This window comes from Dermacentor albipictus, chromosome 4 (genome assembly GCF_038994185.2).
Source record: "Dermacentor albipictus isolate Rhodes 1998 colony chromosome 4, USDA_Dalb.pri_finalv2, whole genome shotgun sequence".
Classification (NCBI taxonomy): Eukaryota; Metazoa; Arthropoda; class Arachnida; order Ixodida; family Ixodidae; genus Dermacentor; species Dermacentor albipictus.
The window spans coordinates 59,689,208-59,710,322 of NC_091824.1; the positions used below are offsets into that span (position 1 = coordinate 59,689,208).

Below are 21,115 nucleotides of genomic sequence, written 5' to 3' on the forward strand. Positions count from 1 at the left end.
CAGAGCTCTGGATTGCAGGTTACAGCGTGCACAGGGGCGCTCTGCCAGATTTTAAAGCGAAGCTTTCTATGCCTCCTCCCTCACTTTTTCCAATTCTGCTGCTGCTGCTGTCACTGGCTTGCCAGCCGCGTCGGTGGCTGGTTTGAGAGCGTGCATAATGAACATGAGAGGGACGCGGGGAAGGCGTGTGCGAGTCCTTTTAGCGAGAACTTCGTGGGCATCGCTACAATACTCTTTGGACCTCTTTGGCCGCCACAATGCCCACTGAAACACCCTGGCCATCGACACAATGCCCTCTGGAAGACTAATTACGCGTTAGCCCCCTTCTGCCCACCCCCACCCACCGCAAAAGTAGTGCAGAAGGTGCTGCACTTACTTTTTTGTACTCACATGCAACAGCGCAGAGGAGAGACAGTATGGTACTAAGGGGAGACAAGAGAATGCTTAAAGCCAACACCCAGACGAAATGTCATCACAGTTCCCACACTTTGCCAGGAAATTGTTGTTGTCACTCAATAGCCTTTACCACAGCTGCACCCTCGCCGAGCAAAGGGGTTCGGAGATGGTATAGGCACAGCTATTGAATGGGAACAATACTAAATTGCTCTGCTCGTGGTAGTATGAGGGCGAGCGTAGTTGGGTCGAAAATGACTTGTCTACCGCATGCACAAAATACCTCGATTTTGAATATATCTTCCTCATTACCCGTCAAACTGCTATTATAAGCAACTGCAGTAAGACAAAGACCGACATCAGATTATGACAACGACAACTCACGGTGCTGTCCACCAGAGGGGAATCGTTGTTATATTTGTTCTTTCTTTTGAGCGGTCATAGGCCCCACTCGCTCACCCGCTCATAAAAACAAAGAAAAAAAATCCCCGAGATCTGGATTCGCTTCGGTTGCACTTTCACGACAGCAGGCAAAGAAAGACTTTTCGTACTTGGAAACTTAAGGTTTTCGTGTAATTCTGCACATGTGAAATTTCGTGGTGTCGCCTATACGTTTAGAAAGCTATTATGCAAGTACTTTTATATCTGCCGTTAATCCAAGCTATTTAAAATTTGAGTGAGCACTCCAGTTCAGAAATATGAGCATTGTGAACTTCTTGAGAATGCCAATTAAAGCTTTTTTTCTCTCTCTGTTTCTCTGTGCATAAAAGAAAAGACAGACTCGCAAGTACCTCTGTATCTTATACAATCAGGAAGGGCCACGTCTCTTTACAAATGAACGTCCAAGCAAACAAACAAAAAAGAAAGCATCGACAAATAAATTCACTTACACGCAGTTACCAGCCCACCTTTGCCCCATTTTATTTGATATCAGCCCATGTTTCTGGAAATAAATTTCCAGTGAAACTACCCGTAAACACAGAAAATGGCTTAGAGGTAGCGTAAAATAAATAGCTTTGAAAGTAATACACACACATAGTTTAAAAGAATATTTGTTTTTATGCCTTGAAACCGAAACCGAAATTGAAATAACTTCCCCCGACGGGTGTCGCCGCTATCGCCGCTACGTCATTTCCTGCGTCTCGCGGCGGGCCCGCGGGCCGCCGGGAGCACATGTTTGTGTTCTCTGTGACATTCTTGAAGTTGTGAGTAATTAGATTGTTTTTTGCTGCGTTTAGGTTGTACCACCTCGTTGTTTTCGTGTACTTTTGTGCTCATCGACGCGAAGTGAGCGTCCGGAGTGAAGGCGACGCGATTATGCGTGAGAAAGAAAGGCACCAGCAGCCTACGACATCGGTGTTTCTTTGTGACTGTGTGTTTACTACGCCTACGACGGCCGTCATTCGTGGCGAAGGAGAAAACATCTTCCATTCGGCCTGAACAGTGATGAAGTGGACGTTTTGTTTTTCGGCGGAATGCATCGTCAACATGGTCCATCCACTACGTAAACGAAACGGCGTGCCCAGAGTACAGATCGTGACAGCGCTCCGCCTTCAAACCGAGGGCCTTTTGCAAGGCGCATGAACTGCTCATATAAAAGGTACGTACGTAGCCACGTTCAGCGTCGCGTTTTTTATGGTGCGTCATTGTGGTAGTAATTTTCGCGTAATTTATTTAAAGGACAGCGCAAGGTGTGTTGGATGCGAGTGTAGTATATGTACTCCAGGCGTAGCCTATGGGCACCGAATGTGAAAAAGAAAAAAAAATGAATGTTTCATTGTTCACGTGTCCTCAACTAGAGTTGTAGAGAATTACGTACTGCTACGCGTCAGTATTCGGCGCAGGCAGGGAAATAATACTTTGGTTTGACTAATTGGTTCTTTCTGTTACCAAAGATGGGCGCAGACATACCGGTGTCACACGGCCACTTTGGAGCACGATTGAGCGCGTTCTGGATCGAAATTTTCGACCGCGATTGGCTCCCGTCCACCGATTGTGCAACGAGGCCAAACGCGTCCAGAAATTCGATTCCAGTCAGGATCGATCGCGGCCAAAAGTGTGCAGTGTGACAACCGTATTAAATGTCGCTTGTGTACTTTCACTCAATTGTTATTATTATTTTTTTTTTGTCGGAGGTCCCGTGGTAGGTAATGGCGCAGGCAGCCTGCAATGCTTGTGGTTTCATGACTAGAACTAATGCAAAACAAAAGAATCACGACCGTCCCGGCTATGTACTTATCAATCGCTTTAAGTTGTGCTCGTTTGTTATAGAAGCTGTCGTGCTGTTGCGGATGAATGCGTGGTTGCGCTATTTGTTTGTAAATTTATCTTTTTGTATAAATAAGCACACCGAGCCTAATAAATTTTTTTCTCGTCCTTGTACTCGTTTCTTGGTTTCACGCAGGCGTGCTTATTATTACTACTATTTGTTTTCTTGTTGTGTGACTGAACCCTGCCTAAGGCGTCCTGTCAGTTGTCAACAGTATTTCTGAAATCAATTGCACTTAGCGTCCTACGGTTATTGTACGCTTCACTACCTTATTTTAATGTCTAGTTATAAAGTGTATGGTTATTGTAACTATTCTTGGCCTTTATATATGTATTTATTAAGCTGGTAAATGCTTAATTGTATTTGCAGTTTTGAGAGGTTCTTTTATTGAGTCGTCAATCTCGAATGGTATTAATGGTGGGTTGTTTTCTTGTGCCCATGCAGTTGCAGTCAGCATGAAGCAATTGCATGGGAACCGACTGGCTGTCTTGGGCCTACACGTTGCTGAAAAGACAGTGAAGACGTCTGACCCGACAGGTATACTTTTTTCATCACATTTGGCCTACATGTTTTTTTCACCGGAGGATGAAGACCTCCCCCAGTGAGCTCCAATTACCCCTGTCTTGCGCTAGCTGATTCGAAGTGAAGCCTGCAAAATTTTTTGACTTCATCGTAGTCTACTTCTCTACCGTCCTTGACTACCCTTCTCTTCTCTTGGCATCCATTCTGTAACTCGAATGTGCCACCGGTTATCTGCCCTATGCATTACATGGTTGAAGAAGGCACTTGGGCTAGTTGGTGCTCATTGCAGACTTGAGACATCAATAACTAGCGTGAAAAAGACAACATCAAGAGGCACATAAGAAAGAAGTCTAGACTTCAACTGAAATTTTTGCTACACAGAAACATGGAATGCACAGAATGTCGACGGACAGAAACAACACAGGAGCTATCGGAACAAATTTATGAACAGGTTAATTTCACTTACGAACATTCTTGGTAAGAGCCAGAGACGGGTGCTTACACACCTATTCCCCACTTTTTTGATGCAAAGTGGTTCGTATATTTCCCTATGTACCTGCTTCTGGAGCTGCCTGAGCACACGATTGCTTTGAAACTTGAAACTGCTTGGTGCATGAGCACGTATGGCGATGATTGGCCATGTGGCCACCAGCCACCAAGGCACTCAAAGCTGCCCTATGTGTCCTCAAGCCAAACAGGTCGGTGTTTAAACGACCGCTTGGGGGAACAAAGATAGGGCAGCTGTCATGGCTGTAAGTGCTCATGCACTGAGCAGTTTCAAAGCACTCATCTGCCCAGGCGGCTCTAGGTGCAGGTCGACATGAAAATATTCGAAGCACTTTGCATCGAAAAGCGGGTGATAGGTGTGTAAGCACCACTTCCCTGGCTCTCGCCAAAAAAGAGTGTTCGTATCTCGAAATGAACCTGCCCATCGATTGGCTCCAATACCTCCTGTGTCAGGCAGGGAAAAGGAAAGATAAATGTTGCTTCCATGCGTTGAGGTCGCATCCCCTGAATCCTATGTTTCTGTGTAGCCAAAATTTCAGTTGAAGCCTAGAGTTCTGTCCTGTGTGCTTCTAGCTGTCGTCCGTTGTCTTTTTCGCACTAGTTAATGATGTCTCACATCTGCACTACATGGCCTGACCAGCTCCCTTTTTTTACTCTTTATGTCAGCTAGGATATCAGCTCCTTCATCTACTTTCTGAACCACGCTGCTGTCTTCCTGTTTCTGCTGCCATAAGGATAGGAGTGGACATGACAAATGAAACTGAATGTCATTTAGACAGAGGAGCAGTGAGACTTCCTGTGCTTTCCCTTTTGCTGTCGTACATAATAGTTGAAATTGCACCAACACATCTTTTCCACCTTGTGATTTTCCCATAGCTGTGGCAAATAAATATATAGGCTTTAAGAAACTAGAAATGCAGTTTGCCTAAGAAAGAGAATACTCTTGCACCTAAAGGTAATGTGTATGATGCTCTGACTCCTTTGATGCAAGTGCCTTGAGAGGTGTTGACGTTGTTCTTCATTTCTTTCTCAGTAAGCTTTACTTGATGGGTCTGACTTTGTATAAAGAAATAAGTTCTAAAGAAACCATAATACCTAACAGGCAGAATTGTCGAGGTTGAAAGTCAAGTTTTCTTTCATGAGATATTTTTTTCAGGCTGTACTAGTTGATCCATGATGTTCGACAGACAGCGCAGACTTGTACAAGGGACGTCAAAAGTGGCGAGAAATGGAACAAATGCTATCGCCTCTTTCTCCATCCTTTGTCGAGTTCACATTGTCTAACGTCATCGACCAATACCAACTAGCCCGTTTGCGTACCTGTACTAGTTGAGCCATTTATACTATGGTACTCTAAACCAAATGTGATAAATTCAAAATTGGTGCCTTTCCTATTTTTGTACAAATACCTGTTTCATAAAATAGTTTAAAGTGTTATGGTTGATGTCATGTTTCGACACCACCATAACCTCATAAAATATCTTCATGGATGCAAAAGGTGCCTCTTGTGCAAGTTCCGTTCTAGCCTGACACGGAAAACAAACCTGGCAGAAGGTAGAGCACATGCTCTTTTGTAAACAAAACGCATGATTGCATTTTCTTGGCAGTTATTGCAATGTTTTCTGATGTTTATCTGCATGAACATTAATTATCTCAGCTGCTAAAGACACATCACTAGACACTGTGAGCAGAAAAAAGTGATTGTGCAGTACTGTTGAAGTCATGCAACGTTATGTTTAAGCAAACTGGCAGGGATGCTAGCTGTTAAAAAGAAAAAGCTGACTTCTAGAAAAATTTGCACTCCTAAATGTGGAATTGAAATTCACTATGCTTATAAGCTACAAAAGATTTCCAGGATGATCAGACTAGTTACACTGGCCATTTGCTGATTCAATAAGGTTCACTGAAGCTTGTTTTTAAATTCACACTGTTTTTATGCAGGGTGATGATTTTCAGTCTTGTGGAATTTTTAAATATAGTCCTGTTGCATATAGCATAATTCTAGTCCTTGAGCAGGAATATTCAAACACGCAGATATATCTAGCACAAGAAATCGAAACATATTAAACTAATTAAAAAAATTTATTATCTTTCGAATGAATTACATTATAGCTAATATAACCGAAAAGAAAGGGGCTTAACCAAGAAACCCGATGTTTATTAATCATATCCTAAGAAGCCAGCAAACACTGACACCAAGGACAAGTTAGGGTAAATTACTTGTGATTAACAAATGAAATAAAGACATGATAAATTAATGGAAATGAAAGTGGATGAAAAAACAGCTTGCTGCAGGTGGGGAACGAACCCACGTCTTTGCATTACGCGTTAGATGCTTTACCAATTGAGCTACTGCGGGCGCCGTTTCCCCATCACTTTCTTGGGTATTTATGCTTCCTAGTAGAACGCTGGGAGTGTTTGCCAGCGCCACCACATATCTGGGGCACATATTGTAATTTACGAATCATAGCCAGTGAGATTACAAGGTGTATCTACTTGGAATTGATTTCCAGAATGGCATCAGTTTGGAGATATGCACCATCAAACTTGCCGGAAAAATGCACTGTTGTTCCACTTACTTTTTTAACAAAATGTACTTTTATGCACTGAGGCACAAAAGTGGGTTGTGCACTGATGCACAACCCACTACTTTACCAGTAGTACTGAAAACATTTTGACTCTTTATCATTAATGCACTGATGTTTAAGCTATAGAATGTCACTTGCCCCATCTTCCTATGTCTTCACGTTCCAAAGTAATCGAGCAATGCATGGCATCCAGTGGTGATGTCCGGTTGAAACAGTGGGCTGTAATTGAATTTCTCACTGCGGATGGTTCTGCGCCCTTCAACATTCATTGCCATCTGAAAGCAGTTTACGGGGATGCCTGTGTTGAAATCAGCACTGTGCGTAGGTGGGCAAGTACTGAGAAACATCAAAATCCAGCCGCATCAAATGTCCAGGATCAGCACCGAACTGGACAGCCCACAATGGCTTCTTATGAGGATCATCAACATCAGGCAGACGAGTTGAATCGGGTGAATCGTAGGATCAAGCAACACCAGATTGCAGCAACACTCGCTATTTCCATTGGTTCAGTGAACCACATAATTAAGAACCTCCTGGGTTACAAGAATTGAACTTGTTGGCTATGCTTCGACTTTTTCATGTCAGTCGTCAGTTACCGTGACACCCAACAAGCGCAAGTCTTCTTGTAACGCAGGTCTTTAGTGATGTGGTTCACTGAGGCAATGGAAATGGCGAGTGTTGCAATCTGGTGTTGCTTGATCCTGCGATTGCACCGAGTCAACTCATCTGCTGATGTTCATGACCCTCATCAGAAGCCATTGTGGGCCATCCGTTTCGGTGCTGATCCGGGAGATTTGATGTGGTAGGATTTTGGTCTTTCACAGTCCTTGCCCACCTCTGCACAGTGCTGACGTCAACACAGGCGTTCCTATAAACTGCAGTCAAATGGCCATGAATGTTGATATGCGCACAACCTTCCACAGTCAGAAATTCAATTACAGCCTGTTGTTTCAACTGGACGTCACCACTGGATGCCATGAATTGCTCCATTACTCTGGAACGAGAAGAGATAGGAAGGCGAGGCAAGTGACATTCGATAGCTTAAGCATAAGTGCATCAATGATGAAAAGTTCAAAATGTTTGCTGTAATATTGGCAAAGTAGTGGGCTTGGAGGCAATAATTTCTGAATTGCCCTCATATAGTTGTGTAGCCTGTCTCTCCTACATTCATGATGTGGCAGATTAAATGCCTTATTCTTTCGAAATAACGATTTCCTGGAAGTAAGCACTATCTGTGCTTGTTTTCTTTAACCTGCTCTTCATGTGATCTTGAAATAATAAAGTGAATGATGCAGGGAAGCGCTGCTAGTCATGTTTCGTGTACTTTTCCTGACATTAAATTGCAACAAATCATTTTGCAGGTAGAAAAGAAGCAGATGGCTACAGTGATCAATGAAGAAATGGCTTCATCTATGATGGCTCGCCTTAGGACATTGGAATGGAGCTACAGAAAGGCATCATCATCCTCGCCTGTGCCCTGGAACTTTGGTTTGAATGAGACTGTTCTTCAATGTAGAACAGCCGCAAGACTTGTCACCACAAGGCATAGTGCAAGCTCAAAATATTGTACAGGAGGCTAGAATAAATGACCCTCCATGCAGTCACTCTGTATCTGTGATAAATGGGACCATTTCACGCAGAACACTCACAAGTGATAATGTGTTTTCTCTCAAAGTTGCTATGCAGTGCGTTTGTAAACACATTACCTATTGTATGCACACCATACATAACATTTCTGTGTGCTAGCCTAACTGTAGACTTAGAAACAAACAATGAAGTGCATATGTACCCGCTTCCACATGCCGTACTTCAAGGGCTATTATATTGCTCATTACACCCGATAGGTGAAGGGGTAATATATTCCTGATCACACCCTTACACCCCATGGGTCGAAGGGTAATATGTTGTTCAAAACACCCTCAAGGGATAGGGTGTTATTGGAATATAGAATAACCATCATAAGGGTGTAATTCCCTATAAAACCCAGCTTTTTCAAGGGTGCTAGGGGGTTAGTTATAGACACCGAAAAAAACCCTTAGGGGTGTATATTATTTTACAGTGAAGGGAAACACAGATGAGAAAGAGGACAACTTCATCTGGCTTCGGAAGAACGACATAATCACGCTACCGGTTTGGCTGCTGTTTCCCCTCTGCTTGTGGAGTTGTACCTCAAGGATACCATGTCCTAAATGGTCGTATGCAACATACCTTAAAGGACCTTGTTATTGGAACGCTAAGAACACGATTTATCTCTTTATTTCGATTTGTAGAAAATTTACATAAATCAAGATACAACTCCGTGTCAGCATACAATATATATACATATATATATATATATATATATATATATATATATATATATATATATATATATATATATATATATATATATATATATATATATATATATATATATTTATATATATATATATATATACACACACGCCGTGCGAAGGAAATAGTAGTTCTAACTGCTTATATTTCAGTTAAGGTCCGCCGGTAGCAGGTGCCGGAACTCGACGGCGCCAAGTCTAACCTCTGCTGAACAGGACTAACATTAACGTAATAGTTGTACAGAAACCCGCAACATTGACTCAAACTTCATGTGCACGGCCTGAGAGGGTTGAAGCTTGTGTCTTTCAATTTCATGGGCATATTTCATTCATTTTGAGCACTACCAATTATACGTACAAGCGAAGGCGCTACGACTATCGCATTGTCAGGTCGACGGCCGATCGCGCGGAGTGCTGTGGAACGATGGTCGGCATGCCGATTTTGTCGATGCCGTCGACAAGGAAGCCTTTGACAGCACAACTCGCGCTCGTCGGTTGCGTCGTTGTCGACGTGGTATGATAAAGTGGTCTTAGCGAGGCACTGTGCTGAATAGTCGGTCAGCCGTTGGCATGGGCGCCTTGTCGGTCTCGTATCGACCGCCTGTTAAGGCCCGTTTATAGTCCGACGTTCTCGGCGCGTGGGCGAGCGTCGTTCGCGGTCAGTCACGCTACGTCGGTTGCGCTGCGCCAGCCGAGATGCCATCCCCTCTATACTTCAACGCGCGCGCCGTAGGCTGCTATCTTCGGAGCATGCGCAGAAGGTTCGCCAAGTCGCGCGCCGTCCGCAAAAGCCGTCTGCGGAGTTGTGTTGGCGCCTTTTTCTTCGCGCGCAATGCATTGTGGTGCGAGAGTTCCGCCGACTTCGACGCGCGAATGGCTCCGGAGCCAAATCGGCGCCGGGCCCGTCGGGGCGCGTTGGAAGCCGCCGGTTACGTTAGCTGCGCCGGTGCGCCCGACTATAGAGGTGTCGTTTTCGCCGACGTGACGTAGCGTGCGCGCGCGCGCGCGCGCGCGTGCGTTACGTCGAACTATAAACGGCCCTTTACAGCGGCTCAAACGACTATACGTCAAGTCAGACACGCGCTGCCACCACCAGCAAGTGAGGGCCGACGCTGCAAGAAGAGTTGGTTAGCAACGTGATGTGTTTAAACGTCGCCCAAATGTAACGCAGGCAGTTTTCGTTAAGTTTGTTAGCCATCAATGAAAGGCGGCAACTACGTGGCTGGCGGTTCAGTCTGGACCACTGAGCCCTGGCCGTTTTCAGTTTTAAAGTGGAGTTGCAGTCTTGTTACGCACGTTTTCTGTACCGCACCGACGCCGGGCGACCAATGGAGTTTCAACGCGGCACATGGCACGAGTCTTCAGGGTGCGTCCTAACTTCTTTTTTTTTTGGTGACTTTCCCCCGAGATGGGGCCGTGCAGCCGCGCGGGGCCCTTCCAAAACGCTTCGCGACTAATCCACTAGGGCAGGGCGCATGCGCCGTCGCGCCATGAAATAGGTGGATTGCGCCAGGAGTGTCCATATTTTTGCTACACAGTAAAATAATTTACACCCTTGATGGTGAGAATTGCGAATCATAACACCCTTGAAGGGTGTTTTCATTCAAGAAACATCCCATCATCATGACTTTTTGCGAAGCATAGGGCAGTTCTAGATGCCATAACACCCTTTTACCCACCGAAAGGGTGCACTGACTAAGAATATTGGGGGTGGGTGCAAGGGTGTTTTTGTTTGTTTTTATCACATTCACAAACATACAATTGCACGAAGAGACGGCGTGTCCCACGGCACTAAAAACCAGTGGCGGATCCAGAAATCGGCCCTGCCTTACCCCAAGCCCTTCCTCCCCGAGTCAAGTCGGGCTTTCAAAGCCGACAAAACTCCTGAAGAGAGTCCCCCTCCGTTTCACTGTCTGTTTTGATAAGCCATTTTGAATATGTCCTGGGAAAAACCTGTTGCTGAAGCACTACTATCTATTATGTCACAGTTTTCTAGGTGGCACACAGTTCCTAAATGTCGTCACGCACAAATTCCGCGGAATCCAAAAGCGCGCACCTACTTTTTCTAGTATTGAATACTTAACCAAAAGAAAAATGTGCAAAATATTTTCAGCAAGGCAGAACTAGTGCAGCTCTTGCTTTTGGGACGCCAGGAGTCTAGCAAAATGAATAGGCCACATGACAGCATGCAGCTGGACGCGCCACAATTGCTCTAAAGCAGTGCGGTCGTCTAGGTTTCTTTCAAGCATGACAAAACAGGCAGAAAAGGGTGCGACGAACCATACGCGGACAAAAGATACGCCGATTCGAGAAGCTTTGACCCCACCTGACCTTCTTTCGCCGAATCAATAACCCCAATTCGTTCTGCTTCTCTCAAGTTTATAAACAAGGTAGGTTCGTTGGCAAACTTGAGCCTTCTCACCCACCACAATGCTTTGCTCAAGCAGCATCTGCAGAAAGAGCCGTGCAAAACGCTCATGGCTTCGCGTCTGCGTCAATTTACGAAGCTGGCTGTACAAAAAGAAACTATTAAGTTTGTAGTTTTATAGTAAAGGAACGTTCTACTGGCTTACAAACAGCTGCCTGAACGGAGTGCTCAAAAAGAAAGGGAGAATAATCTAAGAAAGTATAGAGAACCAACGTACAACTTGCGATGCATAAAGTATTTACAACACCGACTAACAACGGTATTTACTGAAATATTTCCCCTCTCAAATTGGAGACAGTATTATTGCATGCATTAATAGGATATCAAGCCAATCATTGTAGATATAACGAGATTCCAGAAATTGGCGGGGCATTTGCAGACCAATCTTTGTTCACGGAACAGTGGTGAGGCATTTTTCAAGTGTGCGCGCTACTGCCCACCTGCCAAGTACGTTCGCGATGTCTTGGCATATGTAGACCTGCGCGAGACTCGCCCGTCTCCCCTCGCGAGACGGGTAGGACAGGTGCACATGCTGAATACGGGAAAGAAATACTTTGCAGAATGAAATTGAATTTTGTCAAAACACCAGAGCTCTGGATTGCAGGTTACAGCGTGCACAAGGGCGCTCTGCCAGATTTTAAAGCGAAGCTTTCTATGCCTCCTCCCTCACTTTTTCCAATTCTGCTGCTGCTGCTGTCACTGGCTTGCCAGCCGCGTCGGTGGGTGGTTTGAGAGCGTGCATAATGAACACGAGAGGGACGCGGGGAAGGCGTGTGCGAGTCCTTTTAGCGAGAACTTCGTGGGCATCGCTACAATACTCTTTGGACCTCTTTGGCCGTCACAATGCCCACTGAAACACCCTGGCCGTTGACACAATGCCCTCTGGAAGACTAATTACGCGTTAGCCCCCTTCTGCCCACCCCCACCCATCGCAAAAGTAGTGCAGAAGGTGCAGCACTTACTTTTTTGTACTCACATGCAACAGCGCAGAGGAGAGACAGTATGGTACTAAGGGGAGACAAGAGAATGCTTAAAGCCAACACCCAGACGAAATGTCATCACAGTTCCCACACTTTGCCAGGAAATTGTTGTTGTCATTCAATAGCCTTTACCACAGCTGCACCCTCGCCGAGCAAAGGGGTTCGGCGATGGTATAGGCACAGCTATTGAATGGGAACAATACTAAATTGCTCTGCTCGTGGTAGTTTGAGGGCGAGCGTAGTTGGGTCGAAAATGACTTGTCTACCGCATGCACAAAATACCTCGATTTTGAATATATCTTCCTCATTACCCGTCAAACTGCTATTATAGTAAGACAAAGACCGACATCAGATTATGACAACGACCACTCACGGTGCTGTCCACCAGAGGGGAATCGTTGTTATATTTGTTCTTTCTTTTGAGCGGTCATAGGCCCCACTTGCTCACCCGCTCATAAAAACAAAGAAAAAAAAAACCCCGAGATCTGGATTCGCTTCGGTTGCACTTTCACGACAGCAGGCAAAGAAAGACTTTTCGTACTTGGAAACTTAAGGTTTTCGTGTAATTCTGCACATGTGAAATTTCGTGGTGTCGCCTATACGTTTAGAAAGCTATTATGCAAGTACTTTTATATCTGCCGTTAATCCAAGCTATTTAAAATTTGAGTGAGCACTCCAGTTCAGAATTATGAGCATTGTGAACTTCTTGAAAATGCCAATTAAAACTTTTTTTCTCTCTCTGTTTCTCTGTGCATAAAAGAAAAGACAGGCTCGCAAGTACCTCTGTATCTTATACAATCAGGAAGGGCCACGTCTCTTTACAAATGAACGTCCAAGCAAACAAACAAAAAAGAAAGCATCGACAAATAAATTCACTTACACGCAGTTACCAGCCCACCTTTGCCCCATTTGATTTGATATCAGCCCATGTTTCTGGAAATAAATTTCCAGTGAAACTATCCGTAAACACAGAAAATGGCTTAGAGGTAGTGTAAAATAAATAGCTTTGAAAGTAATACACACACATAGTTGAAAAGAATATTTGTTTTTATGCCTTGAAAACGAAACCGAAATTGAAATAACTTCCCCCGACGGGTGTCGCCGCTATCGCCGGTACGTCATTTCCTGCGTCTCGCGGCGGGCCGGCGGGAGCACATGTGTGTGTTCTCCGTGACATTCTTGAAGTTGTGAGTAATTAGATTGTTTTTTGCTGCGTTTAGGTTGTACCACCTCGTTGTTTTCGTGTACTTTTGTGCTCATCGACGCGAAGTGAGCGTCCGGAGTGAAGGCGACGCGATTATGCGTGAGAAAGAAGGGCACCAGCGGCCTACGACGGCCGTCATTCGTGGCGAAGGAGAAAACATCTTCCATTCGGCCTGAACAGTGATGAAGTGGACGTTTTGTTTTTCGGCGGAATGCATCGTCAACATGGTCCATCCACTACGTAAACGAAACTGCGTGCCCAGAGTACAGATCGTGACAGCGCTCCGCCTTCAAACCGAGGGCCTTTTGCAAGGCGCATGAACTGCTCATATAAAAGGTACGTACGTAGCCACGTTCAGCGTCGCGTTTTTTATGGTGCGTCATTGTGGTAGTAATTTTCGCGTAATTTATTTAAAGGACAGCGCAAGGTGTGTTGGATGCGAGTGTAGTATATGTACTCCAGGCGTAGCCTATGGGCACCGAATGTGAAAAAGAAAAAAAAATGAATGTTTCATTGTTCACGTGTCCTCAACTAGAGTTGTAGAGAATTAAGTACTGCTACGCGTCAGTATTCGGCGCAGGCAGGGAAATAATACTTTGGTTTGACTAATTGGTTCTTTCTGTTACCAAAGATGGGCGCAGACTTATACCGGTGTCACACGGCCACTTTCGAGCACGATTAAGCGCGTTCTGGATCGAAATTTTCGACCGCGATTGGCTCCCGTCCACCGATTGTGCAACGAGGCCAAACGCGTCCAGAAATTCCATTCCAGTCAGGATCGATCGCGGCCAAAAGTGTGCAGTGTGACAACCGTATTAAATGTCGCTTGTGTACTTTCACTCAATTATTATTTATTTTTTTTGTCGGAGGTCCTGTGGTAGGTAATGGCGCAGGCAGCTTGCAATGCTTGTGGTTTCATGACTAGAACTAATGCAAAACAAAAGAACCACGACCCTCCCGGCTATGTACTTATCAATCGCTTTAAGTTGTGCTCGTTTGTTATAGAAGCTGTCGTGCTGTTGCGGATGAATGCGTGGTTGCGCTATTTGTTTATAAATTTATCTTTTTGTATAAATAAGCACACCGAGCGTAATCAATTTTTTTCTCGACCTTGTACTCGTTTCTTGGTTTCACGCAGGCGTGCTTATTATTACTACTATTTGTTTTCTTGTTGTGTGACTGAACCCTGCCTACGGCGTCCTGTCAGTTGTCAACAGTATTTCTGAAATGAATTGCACTTAGCGTCCTACGGTTATTGTACGCTTCACTACCTTATTTTAATGTCTAGTTATAAAGTGTGTGGTTATTTTAACTATTCTTGGCCTTTATATATGTATTTATTAAGCTGGTAAATGCTTAATTGTATTTGCAGTTTTGAGAGGTTCTTTTATTGAGTCGTCAATCTCGAATGGTATTAATGGTGGGTTGTTTTCTTGTGCCCATGCAGTTGCAGTCAGCATGAAGCAATTGCATGGGAACCGACTGGCTGTCTTGGGCCTACACGTTGCTGAAAAGACAGTGAAGACGTCTGAGCCGACAGGTATACTTTTTTCATCGCAATTGGCCTACATATTTTTTTCACCGGTGGATGAAGACCTCCGCCAGTGAGCTCCAATTACCCCTGTCTTGCGCTAGCCGATTCGAAGTGAAGCCTGCAAAATTATTTGACTTCATCATAGTCTACTTCTCTACCGTCCTTGACTACCCTTCTCTTCCCTTGGCATCTATTCTATAACTCGAATGTGCCACCGGTTATCTGCCCTATGCATTACATGGTTGAAGAAGGCATTTGGGCTAGTTGGTGCTCATTGCAGACTTGAGACATCAATAACTAGCGTGAAAAAGACAACATCAAGAAGCACATAAGGAAAAACTCTAGACTTCAACTGAAATTTTTGCTACGCAGAAACATGGAATGCACAGAATGTCGACGGACAGAAACAACACAGGAGCTATCGGAACAAATTTATGAACAGGTTAATTTCACTTAAGAACATTCTTGGTAAGAGCCAGAGACGGGTGCTTACACACCTATTCCCCACTTTTTTGATGCACAGTGGTTCGTATATTTCCCTACGTACCTGCTTCTGTAGCTGCCTGAGCACACGATTGCTTTGAAACTGCTCGGTGCATGAGCACGTATGGCGATGATTGGCCATGTGGCCACCAGCCACCAAGGCACTCAAAGCTGCCCTATGTTTCCTCAAGCCAAACAGGTCGGTTTTTAAACGACCGCTTGGGGGAACAAAGATAGGGCAGCTGTCATGGCTGGTGGCCATCTGGGCAATCATTGCTGTAAGTGCTCATGCACTGAGCAGTTTCAAAGCACTCATCTGCCCAGGCGGCTCTAGATGCAGGTCGACATGAAAATGTTCGAAGCACTTTGCATCGAAAAGCGGGTGATAGGTGTGTAAGCACCCTTTCCCTGGCTCTCGCCAAAAAAGAGTGTTCGTATCTCGAAATGAACCTGCCCATCGATTTGCTCCGATACCTCCTGTGTCAGGCAGGGAAAAGGAAAGATAAATGTTGCTTCCATGCGTTGAGGTCGCATCCCCTGAATCCTATGTTTCTGTGTAGCCAAAATTTCAGTTGAAGCCTGGAGTTCTGTCCTGTGTGCTTCTAGCTGTCGTCCGTTGTCTTTTTCGCGCTAGTTAATTAATGATGTCTCACGTCTGCACTACATGGCCTGACCAGCTCCCTTTTTTTAATCTTTATGTCAGCTAGGATATCAGCTCCTTCATCTACTTTCTGAACCACGCTGCTGTCTTCCTGTTTCTGCTGCCATAAGGATAGGAGTGGACATGACAAATGAAACTGAATGTCATTTAGACAGAGGAGCAGTGAGACTTCCTGTGCTTTACCTTTTGCTGTTGTACATAATAGTTGAAATTGCACCAACACATCTTTTCCACCTTGTGATTTTCCCATAGCTGTGGCAAATAAATATATAGGCTTTAAGAAACTAGAAATGCAGTTTGCCTAAGAAAGAGAATACTCTTGCACCTAAAGGTAATGTGTATGATGCTCTGACTCCTTTGATGCATGTGCCTTGAGAGGTGTTGACGTTGTTCTTCATTTCTTTCTCAGTAAGCTTTACTTGATGGGTCTGACTTTGTATAAAGAAATAAGTTCTAAAGAAACCATAATACCTAACAGGCAGAATTGTCGAGGTTGAAAGTCAAGTTTTCTTTCATGACATATTTTTTTTCAGGCTGTACTAGTTGATCCATGATGTTCGACAGACAGCGCAGACTTGTACAAGGGACGTCAAAAGTGGCGAGAAATGGAACAAATGCTATCGCCTCTTTCTCCATCCTTTGTCGAGTTCACATTGTCTAACGTCATCGACCAATACCAACTAGCCCGTTTGCGTACCTGTACTAGTTGAGCCATTTATACTATAGTACTCTAAACCAAATGTGATAAATTCAAAATTGGTGCCTTTTCTATCTTTGTACAAATACCTGTTTCACAAAATAGTTTAAAGTGTTATGGTTGATGTCATGTTTCGACACCACCATAACCTCATAAAATATCTTCATGGATGCAAAAGGTGCCTCTTGTGCAAGTTCCATTCTAGCCTGACACGGAAAACAAACCTGGCAGAAGGTAGAGCACATTCTCTTTTGTAAACAAAACGCATGATTGCATTTTCTTGGCAGTTATTGCAATGTTTTCTGATGTTTATCTGCATGAACATTAATTATCTCAGCTGCTAAAGACACATCACTAGACACTGTGAGCAGAAAAAAGTGATTGTGCAGTACTGTTGAAGTCATGCAACATTATGTTTAAGCAAACTGGCAGGGATGCTAGCTGTTAAAAAGAAGAAGCTGACTTCTAGAAAAATTTGCACTCCTAAATCTGGAATTGAAATTCACTATGCTTATAAGCTACAAAAGATTTCCAGGATGATCAGACTAGTTACACTGGCCATTTGCTGATTCAATAAGGTTCACTGAAACTTGTTTTTAAATTCACACTGTTTTTATGCAGGGTGATGATTTTCAGTCTTGTGGAATTTTTAAATATAGTCCTGTTGCATATAGCATAATTCTAGTCCTTGAGCAGGAATATTTAAACACGCAGATATATCTAGCACAAGAAATCGAAACATATTAAACTAATTTAAAAAATTTATTATCTTTCGAATGAATTACATTATAGCTAATATAACCGAAAAAAAGGGGCTTAACCAAGAAACCCGATGTTTATTAATCATATCGTCACCAAGGATACGTTAGGGACAAGTTATATACACCAAGGACAAGTTAGGGTAAATTACTTGTGATTAACAAATGAAATAAAGAAATGATAAATTAATGGACATGAAAGTGGATGAAAAAACAGCTTGCTGCAGGTGGGGAACGAACCCACGTCTTTGCATTACGCGTTAGATGCTTTACCAATTGAGCTACTGCGGGCGCCGTTTCCCCATCACTTTCTTGGGTATTTATGCTTCCTAGTAGAACGCTGGGAGTGTTTGCCAGCGCCACCACATATCTGGGGCACATAAATCAAGTTGTTGAAGTTAGCGCATTGTGTTGTCGTCTTCCTTACGTCCTTGTTTGCTGGCGCTAAATATGCTTTCAATTTACCAACACGCCCAACAAATGGCAATGCCACATATTGTAATTTACGAATCATAGCCAGTGAGATTACAAGGTGTATCTACTTGGAATTGATTTCCAGAATGGCGTCAGTTTGGAGATATGCACCATCAAACTTGCCGGAAAAATGCACTGTTGTTCCATTTACTTTTTCAACAAAATGTACTTTTATGCACTGAGGCACAAAAGTGGGTTGTGCACTGATGCACAACCCACTACTTTACCAGTAGTACTGAAAACATTTTGGCTCTTTATCATTAATGCACTGATGTTTAAGCCATAGAATGTCACTTGCCCCATCTTCCTATCTCTTCACGTTCCAAAGTAATCGAGCAATGCATGGCATCCAGTGGTGATGTCCGGTTGAAACAGTGGGCTGTAATTGAATTTCTCACTGCGGATGGTTCTGCGCCCTTCAACATTCATTGCCATCTGAAAGCAGTTTACAGGGATGCCTGTGTTGAAGTCAGCACTGTGCGTAGGTGGGCAAGTACTGAGAAACATCAAAATCCAGCCGCATCAAATGTCCAGGATCAGCACCGAACTGGACAGCCCCCAATGGCTTCTTATGAGGATCATCAACATCAGGCAGACGAGTTGAATCGGGTCAATCGTAGGATCAAGCAACACCAGATTGCAGCAACACTCGCTATTTCCATTGGTTCAGTGAACCACATAATTAAAAACCTCCTGGGTTACAAGAATTGAACTTGTTGGCTATGCTTCGACTTTTTCATGTCAGTCGTCAGTTACTGTGACACCCAACAAGCGCAAGTGTTCTTGTAACGCAGGTCTTTAATGATGTGGTTCACTGAGGCAATGGAAATGGCGAGTGTTGCAATCTGGTGTTGCTTGATCCTGCAATTGCACCGAGTCAACTCATCTGCTGATGTTCATGACCCTCATCAGAAGCCATTGTGGGCCATCCATTTCGGTGCTGATCCGGGAGATTTGATGTGGTAGGATTTTGGTCTTTCACAGTCCTTGCCCACCTCTGCACAGAGCTGACGTCAACACAGGCATTCCTGTAAACTGCAGTCAAATGGCCATGAATGTTGATATGCACACAACCTTCCACAGTCAGAAATTCAATTACAGCCTGTTGTTTCAACTGGACGTCGCCACTGGATGCCATGAATTGCTCGATTACTCTGGAAAGAGAAGAGATAGGAAGGTGAGGCAAGTGACATTCGATAGCTTAAGCATAAGTGCATCAATGATAAAAAGTTCAAAATGTTTGCTGTAATATTGGCAAAGTAGTAGGCTTGGAAGCAATAATTTCTGAATTGCCCTCATATAGTTGTGTAGCCTGTCTCTCCTACATTCATGATGTGGCAGATTAAATGCCTTATTCTTTCGAAATAACGATTTCCTGGAAGTAAGTGCTATCTGTGCTTGTTTTCTTTAACCTGCTCTTCATGTGATCTTGAAATATTAAAGTGAATGATGCAGGGAAGCGCTGCTAGTCATGTTTCGTGTACTTTTCCTGACATTAAATTGCAACAAATCATTTTGCAGGTAAAAAAGAAGCAGATGGCTACAGTGGACATTACAGTAGGACATTGGAATGGAGCTACAAAAAGGCATCATCATCCTCGCCTGTGCCCTGGAACTTTGGTTTGAATGAGACTGTTCTTCAATGTAGAACGGCCGCAAGACTTGTCACCACAAGGCATAGTGCAAGCTCAAAATATTGTACAGGAGGCTAGAATAAATGACCCTCCATGCAGTCACTCTGTATCTGTGATAAATGGGACCATTTCACGCAGAACACTCACAAGTGATAATGTGTTTTCTCTCAAAGTTGCTATGCAGTGCGTTTGTAAACACATTACCTATTGTATGCACACCATACATAACATTTCTGTGTGCTAGCCTAACTGTAGACTTAGAAACAAACAATGAAGTGCATATGTACCCGCTTCCACATGCCGTACTTCAAGGGCTATTATATTGCTCATTACACCCGATAGGTGAAGGGGTAATATATTCCTGATCACACCCTTACACCCCATGGGTCGAAGGGTAATATGTTGTTCAAAACACCCTCAAGGGATAGGGTGTTATTGGAATATAGAATAACCATCATAAGGGTGTAATTCCCTATAAAACCCAGCTTTTTCAAGGGTGCTAGGGGGTTAGTTATAGACACCGAAAAAAACCCTTAGGGGTGTAAATTATTTTACAGTGTATCGCACTGAAAGTGAATTTTGTACCTATGTACCCGGAGAGCCTGGAATTTGAGAATACGCTGAAATGTTTGTGCCCCCCACTGAGGAAAGCAAACACTAATTTCTGGGTAGATGCAAACTCGGTAACAAATTTAAGCTGTTTCGCAAATGTCCTTATATGCTTGAATAACTTCAAACCGAATGTTTACGAAATTTCAACAGCCCGTGGCTTAGCTGTCCCTAGGAAACACTTGGGAGAATCGGGCCCACGGAGCTTCTTGCGATACACTGCGCAGAGGGCATACGTCCATATATATGCCCGGGAGCTGTGCAGATCACGACGTCGAGGCCTCACGGAGAACGTTGTTTCACCAGTTTTGTTTCTTCGCGTCTTGTGTGAAGCCAGTCAAGAGGAGAGAGTGAGGCGGTGGTGGCGGTGAAATCGCGGCTAAATGATGGAAAAAAAAATAACTGAAAATACCTGGGACGAAAATAACACAAGTGCTTTTCTTCTAAATTCTCTCTTAAAGGAATCTTTCGCTACCATTGCTTGAAAGCGAAGTTACCATGGCGATTAAAAATTGAGGCAGGACGGAGCATTCTTTCAAGGTAGTTATATTATATCACGAGGCGCTAACCTAGTTAACAGTAAAGAAGAAGAAAACTGAAGAAGAAAAGAAAAACTACGAAATGACAGCCAGAAATCATGTAATCTCTCATCGTTACACAACGTTTACATGCAGTCTATACTGAAGCGCAGTTATTGCTATTCTGATCTCAGACAACTGCATCCCAAACTAACGCAAATAGATAAGAAACTCCTTGAGGCTTATGCTACATGCATCATGCATAGCTATGAAGCTTCTTCGCAAATTCTGTTCGTCATTAGACATACGTCCTGCTTTCAGTTAAGTTACAGTTGTCGAGAATCGACATGCCGTGCACGTACACGAGTGTTTGCATCGGCGATCGATCACCTGTCGGCACCGCGATCGATTACGTATAACGTATGCCAAGATGCTCATCCTATAACCTTCGTTGCCGGTGGCTATGACATCTGCTTGCCGAATCTTATAGCCATAGATTGAACGGCTGCCTTTGTCCAAGCAA

General features: G+C 43.9%; 1 protein-coding gene and 2 long non-coding RNA genes across 6 annotated transcripts in view; 2 read left to right on the forward strand and 1 right to left on the reverse strand.

Annotated features, from left to right (window-relative positions):
- Positions 1-21,115, reverse strand: part of LOC139059109 (uncharacterized) — a 961,629-nt gene that overhangs the window by 860,546 nt on the left and 79,968 nt on the right. The gene's annotated exons all lie outside the window — the stretch shown is intronic.
- Positions 1,581-8,292, forward strand: LOC139059648 (uncharacterized). The gene is made up of 3 exons (XR_011514273.1): positions 1,581-1,993; positions 3,107-3,199; positions 7,641-8,292. It is a non-coding gene; the product is annotated as an uncharacterized lncRNA (long non-coding RNA).
- On the forward strand, positions 13,174-19,978 carry LOC139059649 (uncharacterized). The gene is made up of 3 exons (XR_011514274.1): positions 13,174-13,560; positions 14,672-14,764; positions 19,353-19,978. It is a non-coding gene; the product is annotated as an uncharacterized lncRNA (long non-coding RNA).